The sequence below is a fragment of the Pinus tabuliformis genome, chromosome 4_2 (assembly GCF_031772625.1).
Source record: "Pinus tabuliformis cultivar Carrire ecotype Pingquan chromosome 4_2, CPIR1, whole genome shotgun sequence".
NCBI classification, from domain to species: Eukaryota; Viridiplantae; Streptophyta; class Pinopsida; order Pinales; family Pinaceae; genus Pinus; species Pinus tabuliformis.
In genome coordinates this window covers 1,135,130,980-1,135,150,264 of record NC_142304.1, presented here as the reverse complement: position 1 = coordinate 1,135,150,264, position 19,285 = coordinate 1,135,130,980, and the positions used below count along the sequence as shown (strand labels likewise).

At 36.9% G+C, this 19,285-nt stretch overlaps 1 pseudogene; it reads right to left on the bottom strand.

Annotated features, from left to right (window-relative positions):
* Nucleotides 1-19,285, bottom strand: part of LOC149173674 (wax ester synthase/diacylglycerol acyltransferase 5-like) — a 59,931-nt pseudogene that overhangs the window by 8,932 nt on the left and 31,714 nt on the right.

Below are 19,285 nucleotides of genomic sequence, written 5' to 3'. Positions count from 1 at the left end.
CATGGGTTAACAGAACAAAAGGAGAGTATATGTATACACTCACTTTCACAGGTGGAAAAGCGCGTACATGTTGGAAAACCAAGGTTTTGGTCCGAGGTATTTAGTCCAAGGTATTGATCCAAGGTATTTTCTTTGAGGTATTGGCCCTCGGTATTTGGTCCAAGGCATTGGTCCTAAGTGGTTTTGGTCGAAAGTATTGAGAAGGCCTAAAACTATATAAGGAGGAGAAGATCATTAGGCCAATGTGTGCAAGTATTGAATATCTTATGAAGTGTTAGATCAAATATGCAAGTGGTGGGTTTTTGATGCTTTGCTTGATCTGAACGAAGGATGCACCTATGTGGTTGATGATGGATAATGGATCAGGATCATAAGGCCTGAAATGGAGTATCATTGTGTAGTTTGATCAAGGATAGCCTAGATCTGAATAATGACGCATGTTTTATTCTGTAAATGTTATGATCTGGGTATGGCTGAAGTCTAGAATAGTTGTGAAGTTTTAAGTTAGTATTTGTAGATCTGTACACTGTTTCTCTTTGGTAAAAGCACTATACACGCTGGTTAGTCACATCCAAGTAGCGTATACATTATGAAGTATGATATTTGAAGTTGCAGTTGGATCTGGTATTTATTGCAGAGTTCTGAGCTCTGCTCTGTGTTCTGGTGACTGTATTCTGGTGATAGTGTTCTGAATGTTCATATTTATTGATTATGATTTGCTTCAGTGATGATGGATGAGATCTAATGATGGATCAAGATCATAATGACTTATAATTGTGTTATCTAATAATGGATGGGATAGATCTGATTGCTAACACATGTTTTATCCTTTATATATGATGATCTGGGTATGTCTGAAGTCCAGAAGTGCAGTGAAGTTATAAGTAAGTATTTGCAGATCTATACGTTGGTTCACTTTGGTGAAGTTGCATATACACGCTGGTTCGGCTCTTCCAAGTAGCGTATGCAAGAGAAAAGTTTGATGTTCAAGGATGATTGATCTATCAGATCAGTACTACTGTTTTACTGTTATTTGTCAATGATGTCTTCTTAGATCTAAAAGTAGAACTGAATATATAAGGAAATTGAGTCTGATTGATTGATTGATTGAGAAGGAAGGGTGATCCTTGTTGCTATCTATTTAGAACTCAGTAATATGATAGTAGATCTTCATAATGTCACTGATTGGTACAGTTTGTGGTTCATAAGTTTTATGATTCAATATCTTTAGAGATATACGCAGGTTGGGCTAAAGGAAGTGGCATATACACGCAGTTTGCATTCATCCAAGTAGTGTATACACTTTGATTCATGGTTTTGAGGTTATTGTTGGTTATGAATGATGATGCAGTGTTTTGGGTTTAGATCTGTGTACTGGTTATAGTGATCTATCTGTTCCAGTTGATTGGTTGAAGTTGATTAAGTATAATCGAATGATTCAGTTGTGCCAGAGGTTCAGAGGTTGTCAGTAATTGATTGAGTTATGGCTGATTCAGAGAGTGATGATTGAGTTTCAGTGATTGGTTGATGCAAATGTATTTGATGTTGTATTTTAGTTATGATTTTGAGCTTCAATGTTGTTGATGGGTCCCGTATGAAAATTTGATGAAACGAGGCCTTCATGTGTATTGCTGTGTACCAGGAGCATCCAGTCTGAAAATTTATGAAATGTGGTCCCTGGAGGAAGAGAGAAGGTCATAGCCTTCTACATGCCGATGCTTATGTACTAGTAAACATATTAGCTAGTACAAGAGTCGGGGATTTGGAGCTCCCTTCCAGTAGTAGCTGGAAAATGAGTGAAGGTTGGAGCCTTCAGTAGGCCGGTGCCTATGTATGAGTAAACATATCGGCTAATAAAAGAGCTAGGGGGTCGTAGCTCCCTTCCAGTAGAAGTTGGAAAATGAGAGAAGGTTGTAGCCTTCTACAGGTGGGTGCATACGTACTGGTATGAGTCTGCACCAGTACAAGATTGTAAACAAATTTTCTTATTATTAAAAGAAGACAAAGACGACAACAACATGTGGTTTTCACCCACATTGGGTTTCCACCTTAAATCTTGGTGTTCATGTGTGTTGCTTATGTGTGATGGTTTATTCTGTTATTACTGCACATCGTTATTGTTTAATGTTTAATAAAGTATTGATGCATTGATTAAAGATCAACATATGATGAATTAACTAAATCATAAGTTCACTGGATATACGATGGTTGCCTTAAGAACAATTGCATGCACACACGAGTTCTCTTCACTAAAGTGGCGTATAGAAATATGATTATGGAAATGAAAAATTTATTGATTTGTAAATACTGATTCACCCCCCCTCTCAGTATGATTTCCAACATAAATAATCGGTGGGAAAAAGGTATCTCATGACAACAAAATGGATGATATTGGAGGAAGGGCATCAATGGTGATGCATGTCATGAACAAATTGGTATAGGAGCACCCAAATAGAGTTGTTGACGTACCCCAAGGGGGTTTCCCAGATAAGTAGTCAAATGTTTTTATTCAAAAATACTTAAAAAGGGGCTTTATAGACTTTATCTACTTCCTTAATATAACATACCTACATTTAACTTTTCATACTTCTGTAAAGGTTTGGCCTCAAAAGGAAATAACTTTCTGTCCCACAGACCAAGCAGTGTCATGGATGTTAATAAAACTTTGATCTATCATGTTATATTCAGTGGTATAGTAAGGGTGCCCTATATGAAAATGGCATATAGAAAGGTACTCAACAATGAACGGGCATGGATCTCAATGGTCATGGTACCATATGGGTATTTGGTGTGAAATTGGCACAAAATTAGATTTTGTTATAACGGTTACTGCCATTAAGGATGACATATAACTAATCTGGTAGTGGTAGATTAAGGGTGCTTAGAATTAAAAGGGCATGATCGTATGGTAAGGATGCATGACATGAAAGAGGAATGTGGCTGATTGGTAAGGAACTTAGCAAGGTTACCTAGTATGAAAAGGGCATGTAGCTTAGCAGTGTGTTCATAGTTTCTAGCTTCAAATGGGCATGTGGCAGCATAATTGTACAATGAGGGTGTCCAACCTGAAAAGGGCATGCATTTAGCTCAATAATACACAAGGGTTCCCACTTCCCAGTATAAAAGGGCATGTTCCTAGCCCAACAATACATAAGGGTACCCAGGATGAAAAGGGCGTGTAGCTAGCTAAGCCATATGGGGAGGGAAACAAGTATAAAAAGGGAATGTAACTCTTGATCACTTATAGTAAGGATGCCCAACATGAAAAGGGCATGTAATGCTTGGTAGTGGTACATTAATGTATAAACTTATGAACATATCATAGTACAAGAAACTTGATCAAGAGACCTTGTTTTTCATTCTGTTCTAGTTTCCTTTCCTATCTTGACACTATTATTTATATTGTTAAACATTTTATATACATAACAAGGTTGAGACATATTTATCCCATGAAACCCTCTAGTCCCATTTCTCGTTCATTTTCCCATTTTTGGTAACACAGTTTACAGATAAATTAAAATGACATGTGAATAATAACCCCAAATTAATGACAACTTACCATATAAATATTGTGCAAATATTGCACTAAGAATCCCAATAAAAACCATCATTAATTGTCTGCACAGTAATGAAACGTTGATTATTAGATCAGATGCTATTATTACCCAAAAGATTTCAAAACGCAAGGGCAAAAGCAATGCAATAGTTGAGTATGGAAACACATATAAAAACCTCGTTAATAGCCTTTCTCATGATGGTAGTGTCTTCAAGATCAATCTTGACATGAGCAAGGGTCTTTAGATGCTAAGTTACTCTTGGAGGACCTATGAGCATTTTGTTGTCTTTCATCCACAAGAACATAACCATAAATTGAAAAATATCCAAAACTATACACCAAACCAAAAACATCACACCCCATAATGCCTGCAGAATTCCGGTTACATTCCATATGGGCAAGTTGCTTCCAATGTATCAGTAATATATGGTATAGAGGGTATGGATTCAGACTGCCAATTTTTTCTGGTAAAATCTAATAATAGGGACATGAGAGATATGCAGTCTCCTATGCAGTAATGTATTTTAAGAATGACATTGGCCTCAGCTTCTGCTGATTTGTAATTCAAAACATGGATTTTCCATAAAGGCAAAGAAAGGTCTAGAGGTGGGGTGGTAGCCAACGGGGCTGTATACTTCTCAACAAAATCAAAAACCTGGGTATAGGAAACATTGCGCTTTGGCACTGTAACATTATTGTCTATATCAAAAAAAAATCGTAGCTATTTTTTATGCCATTTTTTGTTTCTCTTTTTCATCCACAAATAAATGATAATCTCAACTCATCATTCCAAATGAAACTTTCCATTAAATTTATTAAAAAATCTGTAACATTTGTAGTTTTCTAGAATTTGACAAAGATGAAAGAGCCAAGGATAGAGCATATAGAGATGATAACAAAGATATTGCAGTAGAAACTTGTATCATCTCTGAGCATATTCTAGCAAAAGATAGGGTCAAGAGATTGCTCAAATTTTGAGAAAAGTGATGGACCTATCCTACATGGAAAAGTAGCCTTCAGAAGTATGGGTTATATTCAAAAAATTGTTTTTCAATGGAAATGATAGTCACATTTTTGTCTCTAATATCATATCTTTGACTGTTCGCCACTACTTCTTTCTAGAACCAACTCTAAATCAACAGAAAGGAGGAATATCTTTTTGTTATCAAGAGAAATATTTTGACATCATTGTTGGAATTTTTAAGTCTAACTATTAGAAACCCTTCATGCACTTTCTAATTTATTTCTGCGTACTTGTTCTGATTAATTAACAAGTTATTTACCATGTAAATACTGAAAATAAATACAAGTACATGCTCAACCAATTACAGATCATCAACTAAAAGAAACAAAACAAGCACACAAGTGACACCATTGTTTTTGGACTAATGTCCCCAAAAAAACCCAATGCAAGATAACTAGTGCAACTATCTGAGGTTTTTAATTATTAATCAGTTTCAGAATACAATATTGGTGCCAAATCCAGCTCACCCAACAGAGAAAAATCTCAGCATTAGTACCTCTCCTTCAGAGACAGATTCTCTGGCTAAAACCCCGATAAACACTCCAACAGAGCCTCAGCTCTAATCTGCCCCACGAAAACCCCAGTGTCAACGTCTAGGTATTGCGTCAGCCCTTTCTGGCCCAGCGTCTACCTAGCGTCACTCTGGCTTAGCCTGCATCGGCCTCTGGAGGCACTGCGTCAGCCCTTAGAGCCTCTGTGTCACCCACACTGGCTCTCTGAGGCACTGCGCAACTCCTTGATGTCTCTACATGAGCCCTGGTTGGCTCTGTGTGAACCTATGATTGGCTTTGCATCCCTCAATCCTCGCTACTGCGCTGATCCTCCCAACACTATCTCTGCCTCTCTGCTTCTGTATTCAATGCCCCTCAGCTGCAACCCTGATCATTCCCCTGACTTCCTTAGAAAACCCTGCCCCAGAAAGTAAAAGTCTTGATCAACTCTGTGTGTTCTCCAAGTGACCCTCAAGCCTCCTCTTATACTATTCTCGTTGACAAATCAATGGCCAAGATTAAATCCCTAATCAATGGCTACTATTATATATGTCTTGATCCATGACTTTTGGACCATTCTAACATAGTTTTATATTAATTCACATTAATATTTTAATTTCCCTAAGTTTAGACATAGGGACTCCATTAAAAATATTAATTATTTTAATATCTCCCAAACTGTTTAGAATCTACCCAAACCCTTTCTCGGTATTGGATATCTCATGTTCCTTAGCCTCTCCACCAATTTTCGTGGCTAGAGCACATTCAATGCTACACCAACCACCCCTGCACTAGTTACAAGAATAGATAAGTCTTGGTGTGTTGCTAAACCAAATGAAGATCCCAAAGTACTCCAAGACAATATAGATTATGCATGTGGACAGGGAGTAGACTGCAATGCCATTCAAGCAGGTGGTCCATGCTTTACTCCAAATATTGTTGTGGCACATGCTACACATGCAATGAATTCTTATTACCAGCTAATTGGTCACCACAACTATGATTTTCATTTTGCTCAAACAAAGGTTCTTACACAAGAGGATCCAAGTATCTATTCATCTTTTCTCTATACTTGTCACTTTAAATAATAGATTTGAATCTTTTTTACTCAAGCTTGCACCTTAACTAGTGTCAAAGAGCTAAGCATCTCCTTTTAAAATGGAACAAATGAGTTGTTATAATTATAAGGTTCCTTGTTTGAGTTCCTCTCAAGACATTGACTACCTAGATACCCAAGAATGAAATTGCTAAGAAAGATATAGATACTCTTCACGTTTGCATGACTACTTACTAACACTTTCTTATCACAACCCAATTTTGTTCTTACTTTAGGGCCTAGTAACAAACCTTTTGGATATCATTGATTTGTTTGTGATTACTTGGTTTAGTTTTTATTATTAGGCCTTCCAAGATTTTATTTTACTGACTGCATTTGCATTCCATCCTTAGATATCAATTTTTCCATCACCCATCCCCCAAAACTGTCAAAAGGTCATCTTGATCTGTCAAATCCAATATAAGGGTATATTTTAAACCCATTCCTTCATATTTTTGCTTGCAAAAAGTATTTTAGGTCTCCCTCTTTTTACTTCGAAAACTAGATGCAAGTCTAATTTTGATAATCTTTCAAGAACATACCTTGGTGAAGTTAAAACCCTTTCAGGACCCCATTATCTTAGCCACTCTTAGAACCTTGCCTTTTTATCCTAGTAAACTTTATCACTTGGTAAGGGAACTTCCTAGTCAATTTTTGATTCTCTGACAATTACCCAAGGAATGTTCCAATTTGTAAGCTAAAAAGAAAAAAACACTTCACTTACATTGAGATCTTTCATTTTAACTTGGTAAGGGAACTTCTTAGTCGATGTTCGATTCTCTGACAATTACCTAGGAAATGTTCCAATTTGTAAGCTAAGAAACAAAAAACACTTCACTTATATTGGGATTTTTCATTTTAAGCCTGTCTTCATTGCATTTGTAAAGAATTATATGTCATTTTCATTGGCAAGAACTACAATATAATGAACTGACTAGCATTTTCTTGTGTTGCAGGTTATGGATGATCAAATAATATCCAAGAAAACAAGGAGGAAATAGTAGAGAAACTTGATATAATTGAAAGAGAGGGATCCCTCCCTTTTGAGAAAAACAAATATTTCCTCGCAAGTTTTAGGACCTCATTGAGGTCAATTTTTCTAATGTCATGCTTGATTGATAACTTCTCATATGTCAGGAAGACTTTAAATATGAATTAATATGTTCTTGAAACAAATCAGATTCAAATTTTAAAGATATAAAAGATAAAACAAATGTCCATGCCTTCGTTTGATTGTAACTTGACTTTGTTGTGGGTAGGTTACAGGAAATATGATTGGAAAAAGGATGGAGAGACAATGCAAAGCATGTCTTGGATATGATTCATTTGTTGTTAGAGATCCTTCAAGCACCTGAGCCATCGACTTTGGAAATGTTTCTAGTAGGGATTCCTATGGTTTTTAATGTTGTGGTTCTTTCACCTCATGGTTATTTTGGGAAAGAAAATGTTTTAGGAATGCCAGACAAGACATTGGTGGACAAGTAAACAATTTTTTTTATAATTGCAATGTCCATTCCATGATATCCTCTCTTTATTGTTTGATTATATTTTGAATGTTTCTTTTGATTTTGTAATCTATTAACTGGGAAATTGAAAATACTTCGTATCATGTCCATTTAAACAATAACCAAATCTTGAAGTTGAAATTAGTATTACACGATATTGATTGAAATCCTTATAGCTATTTTGTGTTAAAATATTTTCATGACTATCATAAAAGTTTACTTTCATGTTGTTATTTGAGCACATGTTGTTTATATACTTGACCAAGTTCATGCATTAGAAAATGAAATGTTGTTGCGAATAAAATGACAAGGATTAAACATCACACCTCAGATTATTTGTTTTCATATGTTATCTACAACTTGAGCTTTTTAGCATATAACCTAGTTGGCATGATTGTGCCTAAGCTTTCCTTGAAGGTTGAATACTAAGTTACTAAGGTGTTATTTTATAAGGTGACATTTTATTTTCTTTATTTATACAGGTCATCTCGCCACATTATAGTGGCTACTATCACCCAACTGAAGAAAACTTGTTCGAGTTTCTTACTTGTATGGGGAAAAATGACTTTGACATTGTTGATGTTGAGGTATATGTCGTATAAACTCGTTATAGTCTACTTTAGTTTATATTCTAGTTTTCATTGTAGTTCATGTCTTACACTTTTCACAATATTTTTTTTTTTTGTTTTTAGAAAAGGAATTCAATATTGATGGTAAGAAGCAGGAATTGAAGAAAGAGGCTGAGCGCAATAACAATTGAGCAACAAATGAAAAAAGAGAGAGAGAAGAGAGCCTGTATTGTGATACCATTAGAGTCAATATCCCACATAAGACAAACACATAGAGACTAATGTTCAAGTCTTCAGCTTTGATGAATTCACCTGCAATGCCTTGACAACACAATGATAATGTTTTGAAGTGATCAAACATCATTTCATGTGTAAATTGTAGTCCAACCAATATTATGTTGGAAACTCATATTGTAATACTTTAACATTTCATATAATATAATTTGTAGTTGAAATTATTTATAATTGCATTTGATATTGTTTAGTATTGTAATTAACATGCAACTTAACGTTTTCATATTAGACGAACATGTACAGTGTATGATATTTTTTAAATTCAGTCACAAAATCATACAAATTAATTTATGTTGATTAATAATGAACACATAAAATTAATCTAAAACTACTAAATTAGTAGTTTATATTTATTAATAATGAACACAAATAAAATGAATATACGACTAAATTAGTCATTTATAATGATTATTAATGAAAGTAAATGAAATGAATATAAACTACTAAATTAGTTGTCTATATAATGAATATGAAACTACCAAAAGAAGATAAATGACTAGTGAAAATGATAAATTTTTGATTGCAAATGATGACTAAATTTTTGCATATATACGACTATTAGTAGCTAATTTACAGTATCTTATAACACGATCAAAATTTAGTCATATTTCTCTGGTGATTAATTGGTTTTAAACAATGACTAAAATTTGCATATATATGACTATTAGTAGCTAATTTACAGTGTCTTATAACACGACCAACATTTTGGTCATATTTCTTTATTTGGTCATTAATTGTGGCAATTAACGACTAAATCAATGACTAAATTAATGACCAAATTAATGACTAAGTTAAAATCGACTAAAAGTTGGTCGCATTATAAGATACTGTAAATTAGCTACTACTGGTCACCGATTGAAAAATGGTCATTTAAAAATGCAGATTTTAGTCATTTTTTTAGTAATTAATTATCCATTTTGTACTAGTGACTCAAGACTGCTCTCTAGAAAGTGGCAGGAGCATTGCATAGGCCAAAAGGAAGGACCCTATAGGAATAATTACCCCAAGGATAGGTGAATGTGGTCTTATCCTGGTCTTATGGGCAGATTTAGATTTGGTTGTACCCACTGAATCCATCTAGGAAAGAAAAAACAAAATTCCCTGCCAGGCTGTCTAGCACTTAGTCAATGAAGGGTAGGGGAAAATGATCTTTCTTTGTGGCTTTGTTCAACTACCTATAATCGACACAAATCCTCCACTTACCATTTTTCTTGCGAACTAACACTAAAGGGAAGACCCACTCACAGTGGGATATAGGGTAAATGAATCCTACATCTAGCAGTTTTTGCAGTTCTTCTTTGACTATATCTTTAAGAGCTGGATTCATCCTCCTTTGTGGTTGTCGGACCAGCTTACAACCTTCTTTGATGTATATGTGGTGAGTACACACTAAGGGGTGTACTCCCTTCATTTCCTTGTAACTCCAAGCGAAGGCTTCTAGGTTTTCTTTTAACATGTTGCATAGCTTTTCCTCTTTGAGAGAAAAAAGGGATGGATTAATTTTCAAGGTTTTCTTTGGGCCAAATTCTATGGTTTTGACATGGAGTGGGTTGGAATCGGCCAAGAATAATTCAATTGGATTATTTTTCTGGGTTTCCCTTACTTCTTCTTCTAATGGTAACGAACCAGGAGTTGGACTTTGGAGCAAGTGTTCAATAAAGTCATCCTCATCTTGTTGTCCTCCTCCCATGGTTGCTTCTAAAGCATAAAGTTGGGCGGAATAAACCTCATCTTCTTCCTCCTCCTCCAACCATAAAGGTAAATCATGCTCTAGAGAAGGTTGAGCAGGAGGGTATAGGACTAACTGCTTGGACATATGCCCGTTCTTGATGGTCATATTCCCAACTCTACAGCTAATGTAAGCATCGGTTGTGGCCAACCATGGCCTCCCAAGGATGAGAGGATAACCAATGAGCTTAGCTTTAGGCTGGAGAACTAGAAAATCTGCAAGGTACTCCCAGGAGTCAATGGAGACCATCACATCCTCCACAATTCCCTCAGGGGTGACTATGGAATGGTCTACAAGTTACAGAACTGTTGTGGTCTTCCTCAATGACACTTGGAGGTTGAGTTTGAGCATGGTGTCCTTGGTCATCACATTAATGGAAGCCCCAAGATTGATCAGAGTGTGTGGTACAATGGTGCCATTGATGTGCACATATACTACAGGGCTTCTAGGGTCCAAATATGTCAGACATATTACCTGCCCTAGCATTAAGTTGGAAAACTACCCAATGACATTAATGGTAGAGGCATCCATTTTTATTCTTATTGGATGCTTGAATAATTGCTTCTTAATTAACTTATTATAAATGGGAACATCTTTTATGGCCTGGAGAAGGGGGATCTTTACACAGATATTTTTCAATTCTCCCAGAGGTTCAGTTTCTTCTGGGGTAGGCTAGAGTGGTTGGGCTAATCTCTCAGGAAAGGGTGGATTTACTTTATGGTTGTTTTCCTCTCTTTCTTTCTCAACCTCCCTATGTGGAGGGGGAGTTTGTTTATCTTGGAGGACTCTCCCAGATCTTAGGTTAATCTCTTGGATTTCCACAGCATAAGCTGGATATGATGTCTCTGCATTGTATACTTGTTGAGCCTGACTATTGTTCGGCTTCAGATTTGGTCGGGCATGCATCTGGGGTTGCTTCGGTGGAGCAGAGTGTAGGAGTTGTGGTTGGGTAGGCGGTGGAGGAAATAGAGCTGAAGCATTATTGTATTGTGGCCTCCACCCCTAGAGTGGTGTATTCCACTGAGGTTGTGGCGAAGCATAAGGTTGAAATGACTGGCTGGCTGGCTAGGAATGATACTGAGATGGATAGAACCAAGGAGGGGGTATAGACTAGGAAGGATGAGCAGGGGGTCCCCAAGAAGGTATAGTTGTGTTTTGGTTGGGGTTGTAATATGCATGGGATGACCCTTGCATGCCCTGTTGGTATGGTCTAGGCCCAGGAGGCCTCCTTTGGTTAATGTAGCAAAGTTGCTCAGTGACCCCTTTAGCTCCTTGATATATAGCTTTGAGTGTGGGTAACGAAGGGCACTTTTCTATGGGGTGGTTATCTTCACAGACTGAGAAAAATTCAATACAGTTCAATGGAAATTCATTCCTAGGATGCCTCCTGGTGCATCTAGGACAAAAGATGGCCAAGGCTCTCTCTGCTTCCTCTTGCTTCCTTTTGATGTTCATGGTGTCCATTTGCAAGGCAAGGGTTTGTAGCATCTCAATTTTGAAATCTTCCAGCATATTTCCAATTTCACCCTTGATGGATGAGTTGGAAGATGATGTATTGGCCATAGGTTGACTACCCCTACCCTTTTTCCTGGCTTCCCTAGAATGGTTTCTAAAGATAGTCTTGATATCCTCATAGGGTAATTGGTAGATATCTCCTCCTGCTAACAAGTGTAAGGTATCCAGAAGGTCTTCTCTTACTCCCTTGAGCAGGACCAGCTTTAGTGACTCAGGGTCAAGTGTGCACCTGGCCCTTTTGTAACTGAGCTAGAATATTTCTTTGTAGTCTTCTAAGGATTCATCCTGGCCTATGGTCATCCTGAAAATTTATTCTTTAGTATCCTTTGACCTACAGTAGTCCCGATATTTGTTGTTAAAAGCATGCTGCATCTGAGCCCAGGTTGTGATGCTATCTCTAGGTAAGCCCATGAACCAGCACAATGTTGCATCCTTGAGGGTAGATGGAAATAGTTTTAACTTTTTCTCATCATCCGTATAGTCATAGGTTTGGCATATAACGGAAAACTCAAATACAAAATTGTTGGGGTCTTCTATGGTCAGGCCATGGAAAGGAGGTAGGGTAGAGGGGCTTATATTCTTCATCTTAGTGTCCCCATTGTTTCCCTGACAGAGAAGACACCCTCAACTCTCTCTCTATTCCCTTTGTCATTTCATTTTTTAGCCATTGCTTCAGTAGGAATGGGTTCCTCTTCTTCTTCTTCCCGTGTAGGTTCTTCAAATATTTCAGGTTTCTCGCCTAAAGGTTCCTCCAGTTCACAGCCACCGAACAAGAGAGAATATTGTTTGTTGGATGTAGTGGGGATATTTGGCCAAAATTTCCCTAAATTGTCCATATTCCTACGAGGCATGAAAGGAAATGTTTTTGGGTTGGTTTTGTAATTTTTTTTAAGCAGGAAGTACTTTGCATAAATGAAAGTGTTGACTGAATGAAAATCATTGATAAAATGAAAAAACCACTTGCTGAATTGAACTTCTACTTGCAGAATGGAAACGAAAGAAGATAATGAAAAATCAAAGGAAGGAAGCTACTAGATTATTTTTGCAGAAATAAACTCATGGCAGAAAATTGAAGACAAGAAGTGGAAGAAAAGAAAACAATAATCACATTCTACTCAGACACCTCCCCAGCAACGGCACTAAAAAGTGATGAGCACCAGTATTGCAAAAAGGATGTTGCAACTCCTAGGCTACCAGCTTCACTTATCAACTCGGGGTTCATACAAACTTGGAGGTGACAGTGTTATATGGACAAGTAAAAGTGAAGGTCATGCCTGTTGTCACTATTCATCTAGCGAGAGACCCTAGGGGTTCCAAGCCAGACTTCTATAGAGTCATAAGAAGCTTGATTCCTTGATGGAAGAAGAGAAAATCTATTCTAAGAGAGCTACACTACTGTAGTAATGAAGAAAGAAACATGTAATGCTAAATCGCACCATATCCTAATTAACCATTTAAACAGTTGTGCTCAGTAGAATTGCTAATTCATCACTAAACTAATGTTGCTATCTAAGTTATAGAAGTAAAGAGCATCAAACCATACTAATGTGTAAGAAAGAAAACTAAACTAAATATGTTTTCACTTTTTTGGTTTTTTCGGCAAAATTGAGTATGAAAATTAATTGTTCTTGTGGATGTGACAGGTGGATGGAAGGTGATTGAGGATGGCTAAAACGCTTATGGAGTGGTTGGATGGTGTGGAAGGGTCCTAGGAGGATTTTTATGACTTCCTATAGATTCCCCATCTATTTAGCCTCAAAACAGGCCATTTCAGGAAAACCTATAGGATGTACTAGAAATCTACAGGATGGTCTTGTAGGAATTATAGGAAACCTACAGGATATGGGCGAGAGCTAATTGTGAGGTGTTGGAGGTGTTGTGAAGCTTGGAAAAGGTGTTTGATGAGTGGGATGGGATGTTAGAAGGTCTAGGAACACTCAGGAGTCAATATCCAATATCAGAGATGGCTAGATTCCCTCAATGTATCTAGGGGAAGTTTAATTAAAAATGACAAAAAAAACTAGTGAGGGTGATGGTGGAACAAAAGATGGCTAGGGTGGATGAATTGGAAAGTGGCTATTGGTGATGAAGTCTGGGCATCCTCCTAAAGTACCTAATTTTCTTAAAACATGTGTGTGTTTCCAAGAACTATGCAACAAGATACATTTTCGTAAACTAGAAAAGCATGAATCAATTGCCTATATTATGCATGAAGAAAGTGATGAAGGGAATGAAAGCATGAGTGAGATATTATTGTAGAAATGGAGTAATGGAAAAAGATGACAATGAAATGAACCAAATGCTGAATCAAGACAACAAACTCCAAATCTCATGCAAAAACTAGAAATTTGTGTTTTTGGGGCTTCTTAAGGGTCTCTTCCTCAAGTCATGGTCCCAGAGGGAGGAAGTGTGGCTAAGACACCTGCTAACAACCTTATGGTGATCATGTTTCTCCTTGCTAACCTGCTAATTGAAAGAAGGAACAAATGGAAGCAAACTAACATACAACCAATCTAATCTACACTGCTATAATGGAAATGCAGCTACTAAGCAAATGAACAATTAAACTATGAATCTATGCTAGTATACATGTACAATAAAGAGGATCCTTGGCTGCTAGGGTTGGGCCCTAACCCAAGAGCTTCAGCCCTCTGAGTTAACTCAGTGCTGGCTCAAAACAAAACTCATTCTTATTATCAAAACAATGGATTACATCAAAAAATGTCACAAGTCTTGCAACTCGAAAATAGAATAGAGTTTTACAATAAAAAATCCCAATCCTCTTGAGGTCCTAGGCCTCTCTACTTATACATATGAAGTCTCTAACGAATTCCTTAAAATTAGGGAGGCTCGGCTCCCAAGCTCAAGATAAACTGGTGCTTTGTCTTTCACTTGCTCGGCTACCTTCTAGTCCTCATGATTTGGTTGTTTGCACTCTGAGCTAATGGAGGAATATTCGAATGGAGGGGTAGTAAATGAGGAGGATTTCCCTCCTATAATTCCTCTCCATTGTCCCATTCAAGTTTTGACCAAGGTATTTGCCAAAATTCCTTGCTTTTATCCTTTAATTTTGCATTAAATGCACATTAGACCACAAAGCAAAATATCCAACTCTAACTCATCTCATAAACAAAATATAATCAAAAGTATGCAATAAGTTATGAGAATAGTTGGTTTGACTAAGCTAGGAGGTGAATTAAGGCCCATATAATTACCCAATGATGAGGCTCATCAGAACCATAAATTGCTCTGGAAAGTGCCATAATATCAAGCTATCCATGGGAGAACGTGTATTGAATAGTCCAATGCTTTCCATTCCAATGGGTGGTGCTGATGTGGTACTAGCAGCCCAATGGTTACAATCTTTGGGTACGATAGCTTTTAATTTTAAAGAACTTTTCTTAAAAAAAAAAAATCTGAAGGAAAGGAAGTTGAATTAAGTGGTATCACAGGGAAACCAGGAAATATAATCAGCTCTAATGGCATGACAAGGCTTCTAAAGAAAGAAAAATGGGGTGTAATTGCACAATTATGTCCACTAGAGGTTAAAATAGTGAAATCATCCATTTCTATAGATCTACAAAAAGTCTTGGACAATCATTCTAAGGTTCAAATAGTGGAAGATCACATCGAGCATCAACAACAAGTTATCCAAGTCTTAAAGGATAACCTCATTCTGGGGAAAAATTGAAAGAAACAACAGGCAGATCAACATTGCAGCGAAATAAGTTTTGATGTAGGCGACTCGGTATTTTACGGCTACAACCATACAAACAAATGTCCCTCAAGCAAGCTAAGAAGTATAATAAATTATCACCAAAGTACTATGGTCCTTACAAGGTGTTGTGAAAGAGTGGTACTATGGCATACAAATTGGAGCTTCCTACATCTTCCTGAGTGCGTCGAGCTTTCCATGTTTCATGCTTAAATAAGGTTATAAGTGACAAGATCCTAGTTCAAACAATATTATCAGAACTTGATGAGGAAGTAAAAATAATATTGGAACCTAAAGTAGTTACATAATCAAGAACCTGACAGCTACGAAATTGATCAATTTCATAGTATCTCATCAAGTGGAAGAAATTAACCGCTGAAGATTTTGCATGGGAGGATGATAATTTTATACTGAAGCATCCAGAACTACTCAAGCATTGAGGAAAACACTTTTTTGAAAGAGAGGGGCATGTTAGGTTCCTGTACTACTAGTGTAGCCCCTTATTGTTATTAGTGAAACCCCCTTATTGTATTGTTGTGCCCATGTAGTCCCCATATTATTATTATTGTGTGACATAGAAGCCCACTATTGTTATTGTTGTTCCCTTACATTATTATTGTTATGCCGTAATTGATTATATTGTGACCCCTTAGACTCCTATATATAGAAAGGAGGTCTTGTCATTTATATAATCCAAGAATTGTTCATTTGTGTAATGTAAAGAAGGTTTCCCCCTCAAAGAGGCTTATTTTCAAGTCGTTGATCTATATTTTATTATATTTTGTGAGCTAGTTGCATAACACTTGTCTTGTTCCTCTCCTACACATGTGGGTGTGTTGGTGGAAAGGTGAAGTTAATTTGTTAGATACGACCAAGGATTCTCTGCTACTAAGTTTGGCTATATAAAACCTTTTCCTTCGTACACTTACAACATTTTTTTGAGATAAAATAAGTCTATAGGAGAGGTTTTGAGGATTGCATACCTGGTCCTTACCCTTGATGTATTTTTGTAGATGATATTGAGGTTGTTGATATGACTATTGAAGCTGCCTTTGGTGGTTCTAAAGATTCTAGTAATGATCCTTTGATGTTTGCATGCTACTTATGAAAAAAGGTAATCACTGATTTGTTAGCTTCTTGAGGTGGCATCTTCTTATGCTTGTTTATCCATGCATTGGCTTTGCACTCAAATTTTTCTATTGAAATGTAATTGACTAATTGAAGTTATCACTATAGGTCTTGTTAATGGTGGATCAAGTTGCCGCTGTTTGAGATGACCAGTGACACTATAGTAGCCTTGCAGAAATTTTGTGGCTTCCCAAGATCAAAGAGATGATCCCTCAATGCTTCATGTTGGTCAATTCTTCATTTTGGTGCTTCTAAGTGCTTTTGATTGTGGTTCTAGAGGGCTTGTGCAAACTGCTACAGGACTGTGTGTCTTCCTGTAGCAATAAGATAGACGCTTCTAGGATCATTATTTCCTTCAGGCGATACCTTTAAAAATACTGATAATCCATGAGTAATTTTTTGACAATGATTAAAGGATTTTTTTGTGGTGGAAGGGATGGAGGAAGGGGTGAAAATGGGTTCTTTCCATGGACGGGGATGAAAATGAGAGTGCACAAGAGTTCAAGTGGTGTGGAAATTGAATGATGAGGCTATGGTGAACCTATCTCAACATTTCTTAAAGAATACATGACCTTTTGGCCTCTTTCTCCAATTGGATTTTCCTCTTGTAGCAATTCTGGTCCCTCTTGTAGCATTTCAGAACAACCTCCTATAGCAAAAAAATTTTATCCATATCTCTCAAACAGTAGACTGGATTGACCTGGAATATTTTGAGCATGTTTCCATCATCCTTATGCCCCTCTGCATAAACATGTTTGGCCAATGGATGCACGAATATCGAGATAAATTAAAAATGGTCTTAGTTGACTGAGGTTGATTTACCGAAAATTGTTCATTCGAATTTGCTGAAATTGCTTGAGCATGTTACCATCATCCATATGCATCTCCCCATGAAACAAATTGGCCAACAGATGCATGGTTTTCAATATATGATAAAAACAATTTTCTGCTCTGTGTATTTTGGCCTCCTGTAGCAAAATAGAGCCCTCCTATACAAGGAAAATGAATGGGAAAGGATTGGAAATTATGGTTGGATGTTGGAAATGGATGAGAGTGATGGATTATCATGGCCTTGATCCCATTGAAGCACCTGATCAAAGGAGAAAAAAGGCCAAGTTTGACTTTCTTTGACTAGGATTTTGATCAACTTTTCTTTTGGTAGCTAACTTTTTTTTGTTTCTTGTAGAGGTTGGAGAGCACTTGCATTCATCAAAGAGAGACACATGGAGAAAATAATTTTTTTATATTTTATTTTTTTTCTTTTAGGCCTACTAGTTTCCTCAATGAGTTTTTCAACTAGTAGGTCTGCCTAGGTGCCTCAAAGGAGGTTTTCACCTAGGATCTTTTCTTTTTCTCTTTTTTCTCTTTTTCCAACCCATTGACCACCTCATGGAGGTTTTCAATCAATGAGCCAATATTAGGTGTCTCAAAGGAGGTTTTCACCTTAGATTTTATTTTTCCTCATATTTTTTCATTCTTTTATTTCTTTTTTTTTCTATCCTACTCTACTTGAAAAATCAAAATTTCTTTCAAGTATAGGAATACTTCTAATGGAGCCATGTGCACATAAAGCTGACGTATAAACTAAAGTGTAGGCTCACAATATATGCTTTGACATGTACCTGAATTTCAGAGACAAAATGCTTTGACTTTGACGATAGCATGCACAGTTGAAGAAGAGAGGGATGCTCCATCTTGTTGATTTTCTGGAACCAAACCTCAATATATATTTGATGCCCTTGGCTCTCTTACTCATTTGGATCATTCTTCATGTCTTATTATAACATGAAATTCAAATCTTCCTCTTTTTGAAGAATATTCTCTTGAACATATGGAGGTTATGATGGTAAACATGAGGGAACATTCTCAATCTCTGATTCTGGTGTCTACTATTCATCAAGTGCAACCCACAACTTCTCATTTGAATCTTCTTTTTTCTAAATGTTTTCCTTCAGTGACATCAAGAGAATATATTTTTTCAATACTCTTCCCGATCTAAGATGAATAGCATTTATATCAAGAGGATATGTTAGGAAGTGTTGTAACTATTAGCCTCCTGTTGCAGCAGGTATTCATTTTTCATGATTGACATTTTCACATGCCAAATATGTAATACTTTGCAGGCTGCAGTGTTCCATATTTCCAGAACAGACCAATGAAGATGCTATGGAAGTATCCTGGTCCAAATGCCACTGTTGTATTCCATTTTTTTATCACAGTTATCAGGCAGTTTTGCAGACAAAGGAGGTACTTAAGCTGGTATTCACTAACCTCCCCTTCTTCTCATTTCCCCCAGGTCACTTTCTAACATCCCCCAAGAGGTCAAGATCTGCTTGAGCCTCTCAGTTTCATCGTCTCCATGACATTCTCCTTGGTGAGGATTTGCTTCACTCAAGGACTGCTCACTCATCATCTGTGAGCCTTCTTTTCCCCAACAAAGCCTAAGGTCTCATACCTTAGTGCCCTATTTTCATCTCCATATTAACTACTAAATTTATTATATAACTCCCTATCAGTTTTTCCCTTTCCCTATTAAAATCATGTATATAAAACTCCCCTATGCAAAATACCCCCTCCCTGGCAATATAGCCATATTTCCTAAAACAAGTCCAGGGAATCACAGTCCATCTAGGGCTGTGTTTGGCCCATCTGTGTCCAAACAG